The sequence below is a fragment of the Narcine bancroftii genome, chromosome 4 (genome assembly GCF_036971445.1).
Source record: "Narcine bancroftii isolate sNarBan1 chromosome 4, sNarBan1.hap1, whole genome shotgun sequence".
Lineage (NCBI taxonomy): Eukaryota > Metazoa > Chordata > Chondrichthyes > Torpediniformes > Narcinidae > Narcine > Narcine bancroftii.
Genome location: NC_091472.1, coordinates 209,192,961 through 209,204,124, shown reverse-complemented (window position 1 = coordinate 209,204,124; position 11,164 = coordinate 209,192,961). Strand labels below are relative to the sequence as shown.

Below are 11,164 nucleotides of genomic sequence, written 5' to 3'. Positions count from 1 at the left end.
AACCTCGATTCTCCAACAGTACAATCTTTTGAGAGCTTCAGTTTTCCACCCAACCTCTTGTAAATATGGGCTCCATATTTTCCAAACAAAAATGATAATTATCATGTAAACAATGTTATTTTCCAGAGGAATAGAAGATCTCATTTAGAGATCCCATCTCTGCATCCCCAAATCCATCCCTCATCTCCGAATCATGGCTACACATTTCCTTGAAACTCCTGAAGTTGATCGTAAAAATTCAATTTGGTACATTGTCCACCTTCATTTTCATCCATATATTTCCCATCAAAATTAACAATGGATCCAATGGAAGTTTAACCATATTTTCTCCAAAAATACTTTAATTTATATCCCAAATGGCTGAACCTTAATACACGGCCAAGTCAAATGTGAAAAAGAACCTATCTCTTTATCACATCTAAGACATAATTCTGAAGATATTAAATCTTTTCAATTGTTGAGGCATTAAGTATAGTTGATGCAAAAAATGATATTGTACAAATTTGTATGTAACATGAATAATTTGAGTTATAGACCTGAGAGTTTAAGATCTGCTTTTATTGAGGCTGGAAAGGCTCCTTTTATACAGTTGGAGTTCCTGCCGTTTGGTTGATTGGCTGACATCAGCTGTATGAATAACATAAACGGGATTCCCGCCCACAGGAACATGCTCGCATATGAATTCCCCTTCTTCCCCAGCCTGGTGTTGCTCTGTTATTGGGCAGCCTGGCCACTCCCATTTTTGGACTGCTAGCATTTTACTGCCACAGCTTCCATCTGCACTGGTTCGCGATGCTGAGGGTAGCGTTAGTGAGTTTTGCCGCTGTTTATTACCACACGTTGTGCCAGCCTGATCTCTGCGGTGGCGGTCCACCACATGACCCCCCCCTCAGAATCTTTGCTACAGTTCCTAGTGTCCCTGGATGCAGTCCCCAATGCCTTTGGTGGTCTGTCTCTGCATCAAAAACCTGCTGTCTCCACGCTGCCAACTCTATGGGGCGGGGTTTGCCAGTGGAGACGTCGCAGAGCAATGTCTAATTACCAGGGTCAATGGTGACATCCTCCAGCCTGAGCCAGGAAACTGCTCTCCTGTATGCCGGGATCTCTGGGTCCTCCGGATATGCCCTGCCTAGGACTGCATAGTCTATTCCCTGGGACAAACTCAATCGCAGGGTGGGGAAGTGTATTGGCCACCATGTTGGTTTTACCTATAATGTTTTGAACTCAGATTCATATGAAAGGTGTCACTGCTGCATGGCTGACCACGGGACCAACACTTTATGGAAGGCAAATGTTTACGGCTTATGGTCCAAGAAGACCCTGAATTGTCTACTTTCCAAAAAATTCCTGAAGTGCCTGACTGCCAGGTACAAGATCAATTGCTCTCGGGCAAAGGCACTGTAGTTGAATTCGGGTGGCCAGAGGTGCCTGCTAAAGAAGGCCAGGGGCAGACATTGCCCTTCAATGAATTGTTCCAGTGCACCCCCTACTGCTGTACTGGAATCATCTACTGAGAGTGTGGTTGGCACCTCTAGCTTGGCGGGTACCAGAAGGGTGGTGTGGGCCAGTGCATCCTTGGCCTTCTGGAACACCGCCAAAGCCACATTGTCCTAGGTAATATCTTTACCTTTCTCCGTCAAGAGTGCAAAAAGGGGGTGCGTGATGCGGGCAGCTGCCGGTATGAATCTGTGCTAAAAGTTAATCGTACTGGCGAAATCTTGCAGCCCCTTCACTATGGGGGTTTGGGGAAGCACCGAACAGCCTCTCTACCTTTACAAGCAGGGGTTTCGCTCCATGCCTGTTGATTCAACCCTCCAGGAATTCGAACGTTTCCATCCTGAACTGGCACTTTGCAAGGTTTGTCGTGTCCAAATTTGCAAACTCACCTTAGACGGGCAGACAAGGCCTGTGTCCCTAGCAAGGACAACCATTTAGCTCAGGAGGGTGGATGGGACTCTGTCCGGGAGAGCCCAAAGGTGGGTGTTAATCACTCCTTGATGGCATCATATTTCCCTTGCTCCAGAGGCTGATGCAGGGGGTCAAAGACCCTTGCAGCCGAGTCCTAGTTGAGCGAGCTCACCCGGAGTCACGTGTGTCATTGGCGGTGATCTGGTTGAATTGGGCTTCGGTCTGTTCGAACCACACATGTGGCTGTGACACACAGATCATTGGCAGCTTCAACTAAACTGCATGAAGAGCCGCCAGGACTGTCATCTTCAGGCTCAACTGGCGGATGGACCTGCCAGGGTCACCAATGAAGCATGCATGCTACCGCCAAGTGTGGAAAGAATGACACATACCCAAGAAGTCGAAGTTGATGACTGGTTTGTTGCACTCGTAGCTCGGCTTATATTCTCTCACGCTGCTGATGACAGGACTTACGAGACACAGCACCATCCTCGGATTGGTAGGTGTTCCCACAATTGCTCATTGCTTCCCGCCGTGTGGGTTGTCAGCTGGGATGAAGTTTGTGGGTCCCCGCAGAATCTGCGCAGTCACAGCATTTATCAGACATGTTGTGTACTGGGTTGCGTCCTGGTTAGCAGGCTGCAACAACCATATATTTTGGAAGAATATGGAGCCCATATTTACAAAGTGTGGGAGTGAATATTTAAATGAAGCTCTGACAATCCCTTTCTCCTTAAAGCCTCAGTTTATGAAAAGGAACATTAAAGTAATCGGCGCTCCTATTGGTGGTCTCTTGTCCTCATTTTTCTTCTTTCTCTTTTAACAAGTGGATGGGGGGGGGGGATGGGGGTGGTAAATGGGGGATTTCCTTATTCTTTCTTTTAACTAAGCCACATGTATTTGATTTGTATTATTATTAATTGTGAATTCTTTGTGGTGTATAATTAATCAATAATATATTTTTTTAAATGGCTGGAGGTCAATCCACAGGATGACGAGTGGCTGAGAGCAACACTGGGGACTCCCTCCTGCCCCCTACCACACCAAATATCAAAGTGATCTACCAGGATCGTTGACAAAATAATTGAGGACACCTTCCACCTGGCCAACAGCATCATCCAGCAATTCCCGTTGGGAAAGAGATCCAGGAATTCCAGAGCCGGTATCTGCTATTTATTCAACAATATTGAGTTATTTTTCTTTATGTGCTGCAAATGTATTATTTGTCTGTTGGTGTGTAGGCTTGGTTGTGTGTTTGCATGTGTTTACCCCAAGAACGCCATTTCATCTGGTTGGACTTGGGCTATCCAATAGTAATAAATTTGACCTTTACTTTGGAGCGGGTGCAGAAGAGATTTCCTAGATCAGAGAATGTATCTCACGAAGGAAATGTGACTGATTTAGGTCTTTTCTCTTCCCCCCATCCAGAAAAATTGACTTTATTCACAAATTATTTCCAAAGAGGAAGACCGTTCCAAGTATTTTCACTTCCTTGAGTTGCATCCAGATATTCCCTTCATTGCAAATTGCTGCATATATCTCTGTTTAGCTTCATTACCACCATTTTGATACTGTGTGGTTACTGCCCCTCTCTGCTGTTGGAGGGGTTGCCCTTGGTCTCAGCTCCTCAGTGCCCAGTAATTGTTGGATTATGATCCATCTTGTGTTGGCTGCGCCAAGCCACCATGCATTCCTCAGCATGTACTCCTGCAGCCTGGAATGTGGCAATTGACAGTGTTCCCTCCCCGACATATCCACGTGCTGAAAGACCGACAGGTTTAACATCGAATACGAGATGCACAGTACAAGCCCTTCGGTCCTTGATGTTGTGCCGACGATGTATTCCTACCGAAATAAAAATAACTAACCCCTTCCTCCCCATAACCCTCCATTCTTCTTTCATCCACGTGACTCAGAGCCTCTTAAATGCCCCTAAGGTTTCAGCCTTCACCACCAAGCCTGGAGAGGCATTCCTGGCACCCAGAACTCTGGGTAAAGGAAAGTACCCCTGATATCTCCCCTCAACCTTCCTCCCTTCACTTTGTACAGATGTCTTCTAGTATTTGCTACCCCAATTTGGGTTTCAGGCAGATCAAAGGGCACCTTTCACTGAGTTGCTGGTCTTCCAGCAATTCTGGATGTCTGTCCCTGGACGCTCTGCTCAAGGGGGCCACCCCGCAGTATCCATCAAGTCCTGGTCTCTCTGTGTCAGCAGGAATTCCATGCTGACCACTGCCTGATGGCATTGTGGTCAAATGTGTTTGTCTATGAAAACTTTTCCACAAAGGTGATGTGGCAAAGTCCAGCTGACTGGGACAATCCTTCAGGCCAATCCTTCATAACACCTGAGATAGATAGATCCTTGGTATATAGCGGAACTTGGTGTCCTTGTACTTAGTTTCCACTCTAAGCCTGATGCAGCCACATATGATGAGGGCCACATTGGTTACGCCCTTGCCTCCATTGTAACAGAATATATATTTACGAGAATCTGGTAAAATTAGAGTAGGTTAAATACACACACACATTTTAAAACAGATCTTAATTGAAATACTGAAGAATTCATATTCAGTTACATCACAGAAACTATGGAAAATGCTATGCACATTTCACAAGTAGCTGCTAATTGTTTTGGTCTGGAGACAGGCTGGCTGGTTGAATATCTATAAAGTGCTGACAGAAAGGTCACCCCTTGGTTTTGTTTAGCTTAGACAACAGGTTGACCAAGAAGGATATTGTCACATTTGTGGCCCGAAATGTGAAGTTAATAAAACATTAAACACAAGTTTTATCATGTAAACTTCTCAGGGTCTTTATTCTCCTGTTTCCTTTGTTCTCCTGCTTGTGCTCTTATCTCTCTCTCATACCACGTGACTTCCGGTACATCTCATACATATTCATTATCATGACATCCCTCCTTTAATCAGAAATAAACTTTACCTTCACTTACCAATATCCTTCGGAAACATACAAACATCGTAACTAATGGTAATACTATAACTCAACTACATAAAATTTACTTCCTACAGCACTCATACATGCACTTTATGATATAAGATTAAATACTGTCCCAAAGTTCTTATTAAAACTATGGCACAAAGTCTTCGTATCATTTGGGCACTTTCCGGTTTCGTTTCGGCCTGCCTGCGATGTTGTCGTCGCTTCTCGGTTGTTCACTCTCAGCGTCAGAAATACTGCTCGCCACGGCTTTGGGTGTTTCTGGCGCTTTAGTCACTTCATCAGGAGTGCTGGTAACTGCCTCTGAAACATCATCAGGTCTCTCAGTTTCAGCATCTCGTATTGGCCTTTCAACCTCTTCGCTCGATGTATCTCTGGACTGGTACCTTTTTACACCTGATACATTTCTCTTATACAGGACTCCAGTCGGAGACTTGACTGTCACCATACTACCACTTCTGGATACGACAGTATAGGGTTGATGGTAATAAGGTGTGTCTAGCTTACCACCAGTTTCATGCCTCACTAGAACATTATCTCCTGGCATGATGTCTGAGTACTTGGCTCCACATTTCGAATCTGTGTACAGCTTTGCTGCACCTTTCTTTTCAGCATCGTGGTCCCTCATCTCCTGGCCGTCTCGGATTTCCTTTATTTCTGGCATTTTTGTGTGGATTTTTCTCCCAAAAAATGCTTCTGCAGGACTTTTTCCAGTGGTTGCATGAGGCGTTGCTCGATAGACAGCCACATAAGATAGCAATGCTTCTCGTCAATTTTGTCCTTCAGCGTGTGCAATCCTCAATCGTTTTTCAATGGACTGATTTTGTCTCTACTTCTCCGTTGGCTTGCGGCCATTTCAGAGTTACTTTATGATGGTGGATACCTGTGGTCCTCATGTATTCCGCAAATGTCTCTGAAATGAATTGTGGACCATTGTCAGAGTATAATGTAACAGGTAACCCATATCTTGCGAATATCTCTGCTAACGCTTGTATTGTTTTTTCAGTGGTTGTGGACTTCAACACCACGTACTCATAGTATCTGCTGTAGTAATCTATCACTACCATAATTGATTCACCCGTCGGTAAAGGTCCAAGAAAATCAACAGCTACGTCGATCCATGGTCCTGTCGGGAGTTGCGTACTCCGGATCGGTTCTGGCGGATTACTCCTACTTGTGATTTGACATCCGTGACAAGTTTTAACAAATTTCTCTGCGTCTTTATCACAACTTGGCCACCATACCTTGGTTCTGAGGTTTTGCTTGGTACCAACAATACCTAGGTGTCCTTCATGCACTAAGGATACGATCTTTGGTCTCAATCTTTGCGGTATCACCAATCTGCAACCTCTTAATACACACTGTCCGATGCAACAAAGTTCGTCTCTAATGGGAATGTAAGCCTTGTGAGTACACTTGTCCCATTGTCCACTCTGTATGAATTCTCTTACTTCCCTGAGTTCTGGATCACGTTCGGATTCTCTCTCGACCTCCTTCGTAGTCACAGCTTTCGGTGTTGACTGAATAGCTACGAAGCGTACAAAACTCTCTGTTTCTGTTCCCAATTCTGACTTGGATTGTGGACCACCATCCTTCACCAATCTGGACAGCGGATCTGCAATGTTTGCTTTCCCTGCAATGTGGATTACTTTATATTTGTAGGGTTGTAGTCTGAGTACCCATCTCTCTATTCTGGCACATGGTTTGGATCTAGGTGCATAGACCACCTCTAATGGCTTATGATCTGTGATGAGTTCAAATTTAATGCTGTATAAATATGCATGGAACCTCTCACAGCCCCATACAAGTCCGAGTGCTTCTTTCTCTGTCTGAGAGTATCTTCTTTCGACATCTGATAACGATCTGCTGGCATAGGCAATGATTCTTGGTCCTCCATCATGCATCTGGACCAACACTGCTCCTAAACCAACCGGGCTGGCATCCGCTATGACTTTGGTTGATCCCACCGGATCGTAATATCCAAGAGTTTTTTCATCTGTCAGGCTTTGCTTCAGCGCTGTGAACGCTTTCTTCTGCTCAGATCCAAAATGAAAAGGTACACCTTTCCTGGTTAGTTTCCTTAGTGGTTCTGCCACTGTAGCGAAATTAGGAATGAACTTTGCACAAAAATTGACCAATCCCAGGAAACTCCTCACCTCTGTTGCGTTCTGAGGTGCACGTGCCTCTGCAATAGCTTTCACGTTGGCCTCTGCAGGGTTTAGTCCTTCCCGTGTAAGTCTGTGTCCCATGAAGTCCATTTCTGACACACCAAACTGGCACTTGTTTCCATTCACGGTAAGGCCTGCCTCCTGTAGTCTAGATAGTACACGCCTCAACCGTTTGTCATGCTCTTCCTTCGTTGGTGCATGGACTATGATGTCGTCAGAAATGTTGGCGACTCCAGGAATGCCTTGAATCACTCGATGGATTTCATACTGGTAGATCTCCGAAGCTGCATTAATTCCAAATGATAGTCTCTTGTAACGATACAATCCACAGTGAGTCACAAATGTTGTTACATCTCGGGAACCTGGATCCAGCTCTAATTGATGATAGCCCCATTTCAGATCAATTTTTGAGAATACCTTGCTGGTAGTTAGTTCTTGAAGTATCTCCTCCACTGTTGGTATAGGGTGTCATTCTCCAATTATAGTTTCATTGGCCATTCTCATGTCAACACATAGTCTTATGTCACCCTTTGGTTTGGGCACAATCACTACGGGACTGACCCATTGTGTCGAATGTTCCACCGATTCTATAATGTCTTGTTCGATCAATTCTTTAATTTTGGCTTCGACTTTCCCACGAAGTCCAAACGGAGTTCGGCGCATTGGTTGTGCCTTGGGTTTGACCATTTCATCTACCGCTAGCTTAAATTGTCGACCTTTCAGCTTTCCTACTCCTTGGAAGACTGCAGGAAATTCTTGCTTCATATCCTCGTATGACTGAATTGAATTGACACAAGCTCCAATATGAAGTATTGCCAGGTCTTGCGCTGTGCATCTACTCAACAATGGTTCTCCCCTCTCTTCTATGACCATAAACTCTGCTTCGGTGTACTTATCTCCAGCTTCAACAGTTGCAGTAAAACATCCAATGGTCTGCAATGGCTTGGTTGCTGTATATGGATACAGTTTCTTGGAACACTTCTTTGAGGTACAGATGATCTTTTTCCTTTTCAACTTCTCCCATAAATGTCGATCAATCACATTACTGTCACTGCCTGAGTCTACAATGACCTGCACTGTCACTCCACCAATGATCACTGGGACCTTCTCATGACGTACATCATTCAACGTAAATTGGTAACAACTCTGTTCCTCCTGGGTATCATCTATCTGGTGAATGGTATCTTTCTTTCCAGGTTACTTTCCTTTCCCCCAGGCTTTGCCTTTGGAAGTTGTACTCTTCCTCTTCTGGTCTGCATTGGACTTGATTTTGCACTTCTTTGCAAAGTGGTCCTTACCTCCACACTTTCTGCAAACTTTGCCTTTGGCTGGGAAATATGGGTCTTTTCCAAAGTGACCTCGGTTTCCACATTGATAACACTCCACGTCCTGTGTCGACATATATCTTGGTTGGTTATGGCGATGTGAGAGCCTCTTAATTTGCTGGCTTGAGTTGTCTTTCAGGGTCATGGTATGAAATTGCCTTTCAACAGCCTCTAATGCAGCAGCAATGGCTAAAGCATCGGTGAGTTCCAACTCACTCCCTCTTTCCAGTAGACGTCTTCTGAGTTTATCTGTTCTGCAGTGTTGTACGACTTGATCCAATAATTGGTTGTCCAAATCAGCTGGCATGTAATTGCATCCAACAGCTAGCTGGCGTAGTCTCGTCAAGTACTGAGCAATTGTCTGGCCATCTTCTTGTCTCGTTTCAATGGCGTTGAAATGTAGCATTCGGTGTCACTACATAGTGTGCATTTAATGCATCAACCGCTTTCTGGTACTCATCCTTTATTCCAGTATTCAAAAGTGTCTTAAATGTTTCCCGAACTGCAGGTCCAGCAGTAAAAAGAAGTAACGCCCTTCTCTGCGCTTTTTGTTCAACTGTACCGGTATCTAGAAATAGGCCACGACTGTCGGCGTAGGATTCAAATTCTTCCAGCCATGCCTTCCATTTCACACTTACAGTGCTTGCATCACCCGTTGGGTCAAAATGAGCAATTCCACTATGTGTTAGAAAGTCACCGTCTGCCCCAGCCATGAAGAAATATTCCAGCCCCAAAAGTACTGAAGCAAAGAGAAAATTCTTATCACCTTGAAGTTGTCTGTAATCCTCTGTAATCTTGTTTAGTCTTTAATTTTCTTCAAGCTTCTTTCATCCTCGTCGCCAATGTCACATGTGTGGCCCGAAATGTGAAGTTAATAAAACATTAAACACAAGTTTTATCATGTAAACTTCTCAGGATCTTTATTCTCCCGTTTCCTTTGTTCTCCTGCTTGTGCTCTTATCTCTCTTTCATACCACGTGACTTCCGGTACATCTCATACATTTTCATTATCATGACAGATATCTCCTGTTGTTTTCTGAAGAAGGTGGGGGTTTTTCGCAAGTGAGAGAGTCACATGGGCTTTCTAGCAGTCTCAGTAGGAGTGAGAGAGAGAGAAAGGGGCGAAACAAGCTCTCTCAACCAGAGCTTGTGTGGCACTGAAAGCAGCTGGAAGCCAGGAAAAGCTTGTTGCAAACAGAATGCTCCAGAGAGGCGGATGGCTGGAAGTGCTATCTGTCTGATGTTTCTCTTGGAATAAGTGGAAAAGGAAGGAACTCTGTGTTAGCCTGAAAGAAAGAGGTTGTCATCTGGAGAACCCTGATGGGCCATGTTTTAACAGCGAGACATTGAGGTGACTAATGGTGGTAGCTCAGTTGTGGAAATCCTGGAACAACATATCTCTCTCTACAAACCCTAAGGAACTTTCCTGAGTGTCAAAACCTGGTGAACTTTATACATGTTCAATTCCGTGCACAGTATCAGAATTGCCTAAAACCAATGAACATGGAAGAGTGAGAAGTGAGATTGAACTGTGAACCAAAGATTGTTTTCTTAAATTTACACACACATCATACACGTGCGCTTAGACTTAGAAGGGGATTAAGGTTAGTTAAGTTAATAGAAATAAGTTAAAGTTTGATTCTGTTTTCATATTTAAAGATAATTAAAAACAACTTACGTTAAATAACTACGTGTCTTGGTGAATGTCTATTGCTGCTTGGTTTTGGGGTCCTTTGGGCTCATAACACCATTATCTGGCAAAGAACATGGGCCTCCTTCTCACTCCATTCATTTTGGTCCCCACATGAAGAGGGAAACAGCTCTGGTAACTGCCAGGACAGAGGTGTGGGGGACAGGCAACAACTGCACCACATGCAACAGTACCGAAAGCAATTTGCACCTGATGACCAGGTTCCTCCCCATTACTGAGAGGGAGTGCCATTCCCACAGATCCAATTTTGGTGGACCTTTACAATCAGCTCTGATCAATTCTTGTTGCATGCCTCGGGCCCTCCAAGCCAGTTCCCCGATACCTTCAGGTAGACAGATCTGACTGTGAAGAGGACAGTGGACTGATTTACCAAAGTGCATTGCCTCGCTTTTGGAGTAAACATAGCATTGTATACTTCCTGGCCAAGGCACTTCCAGACTTGCGTACAACTCAGCCAATCTCCCGGAACTGGGGGTCTCTGTGCTGCTCCCTGTCTTTTGAAGTTGGGGCCTCTCCACTGTTACCCATCTTGCAGAGCTGGGGGTCTCTGCAATGCTCCCTGTCTCCTGATATTGGGGCTTTGTTCTCCACCAGTCCCACAACATCCCAAATCCATGGACAGAATGCAGAGGTGCAGAGGGATCAGTGAAAACATGGGTAGTTATGCCAGGGTGGGGTCCATCCTGGAGCCTGATAACAGCAGGGAACCCATGGAATTGGGGGGCGAAGGGCATTCAATGGTACACCAGCAGGACGCAGCTGAGGGTACAGATTCCTTCTGGCTCTCGAGGGCAGAAGTTGCTGGTTGTTCCAATGGTTTAGGTGAGGCCAGGATCCAAATTAGAACAGGTGCAGGTCATCGAAGGCAGACATAACAGGTGCCTGGAACTGTCGTGAGGATACTAAGGGCTGGTAGAGGTATGTAAGGTGGGGGTAGTTGTGTTCCGATGAGGGATTTATGAGGGAGAAGCCACATTGATGGGATTTCGATGCAGGGGCCTCTGATTTTCTGCAGGGATGGACCTGTAAATAGACCCTCAGACATCCAGCACACAGCATCTTTGACCAACTATCATCAGGAAGGAGATATGCAG

The 11,164-nt window shown here is 44.9% G+C and overlaps 1 long non-coding RNA gene across 1 annotated transcript in view; it reads left to right on the top strand.

Annotated features, from left to right (window-relative positions):
* The first annotated feature begins 1,966 nt into the window (after window positions 1-1,966).
* LOC138761566 (uncharacterized) overlaps window positions 1,967-11,164 on the top strand; it is a 47,229-nt gene continuing 38,031 nt past the window's right edge. Inside the window, exons 1-2 of the long non-coding RNA XR_011356372.1 lie at window positions 1,967-2,407; window positions 2,887-3,070. This is a non-coding gene — a long non-coding RNA (uncharacterized lncRNA). The remainder of the gene's footprint in view (window positions 2,408-2,886; window positions 3,071-11,164) is intronic.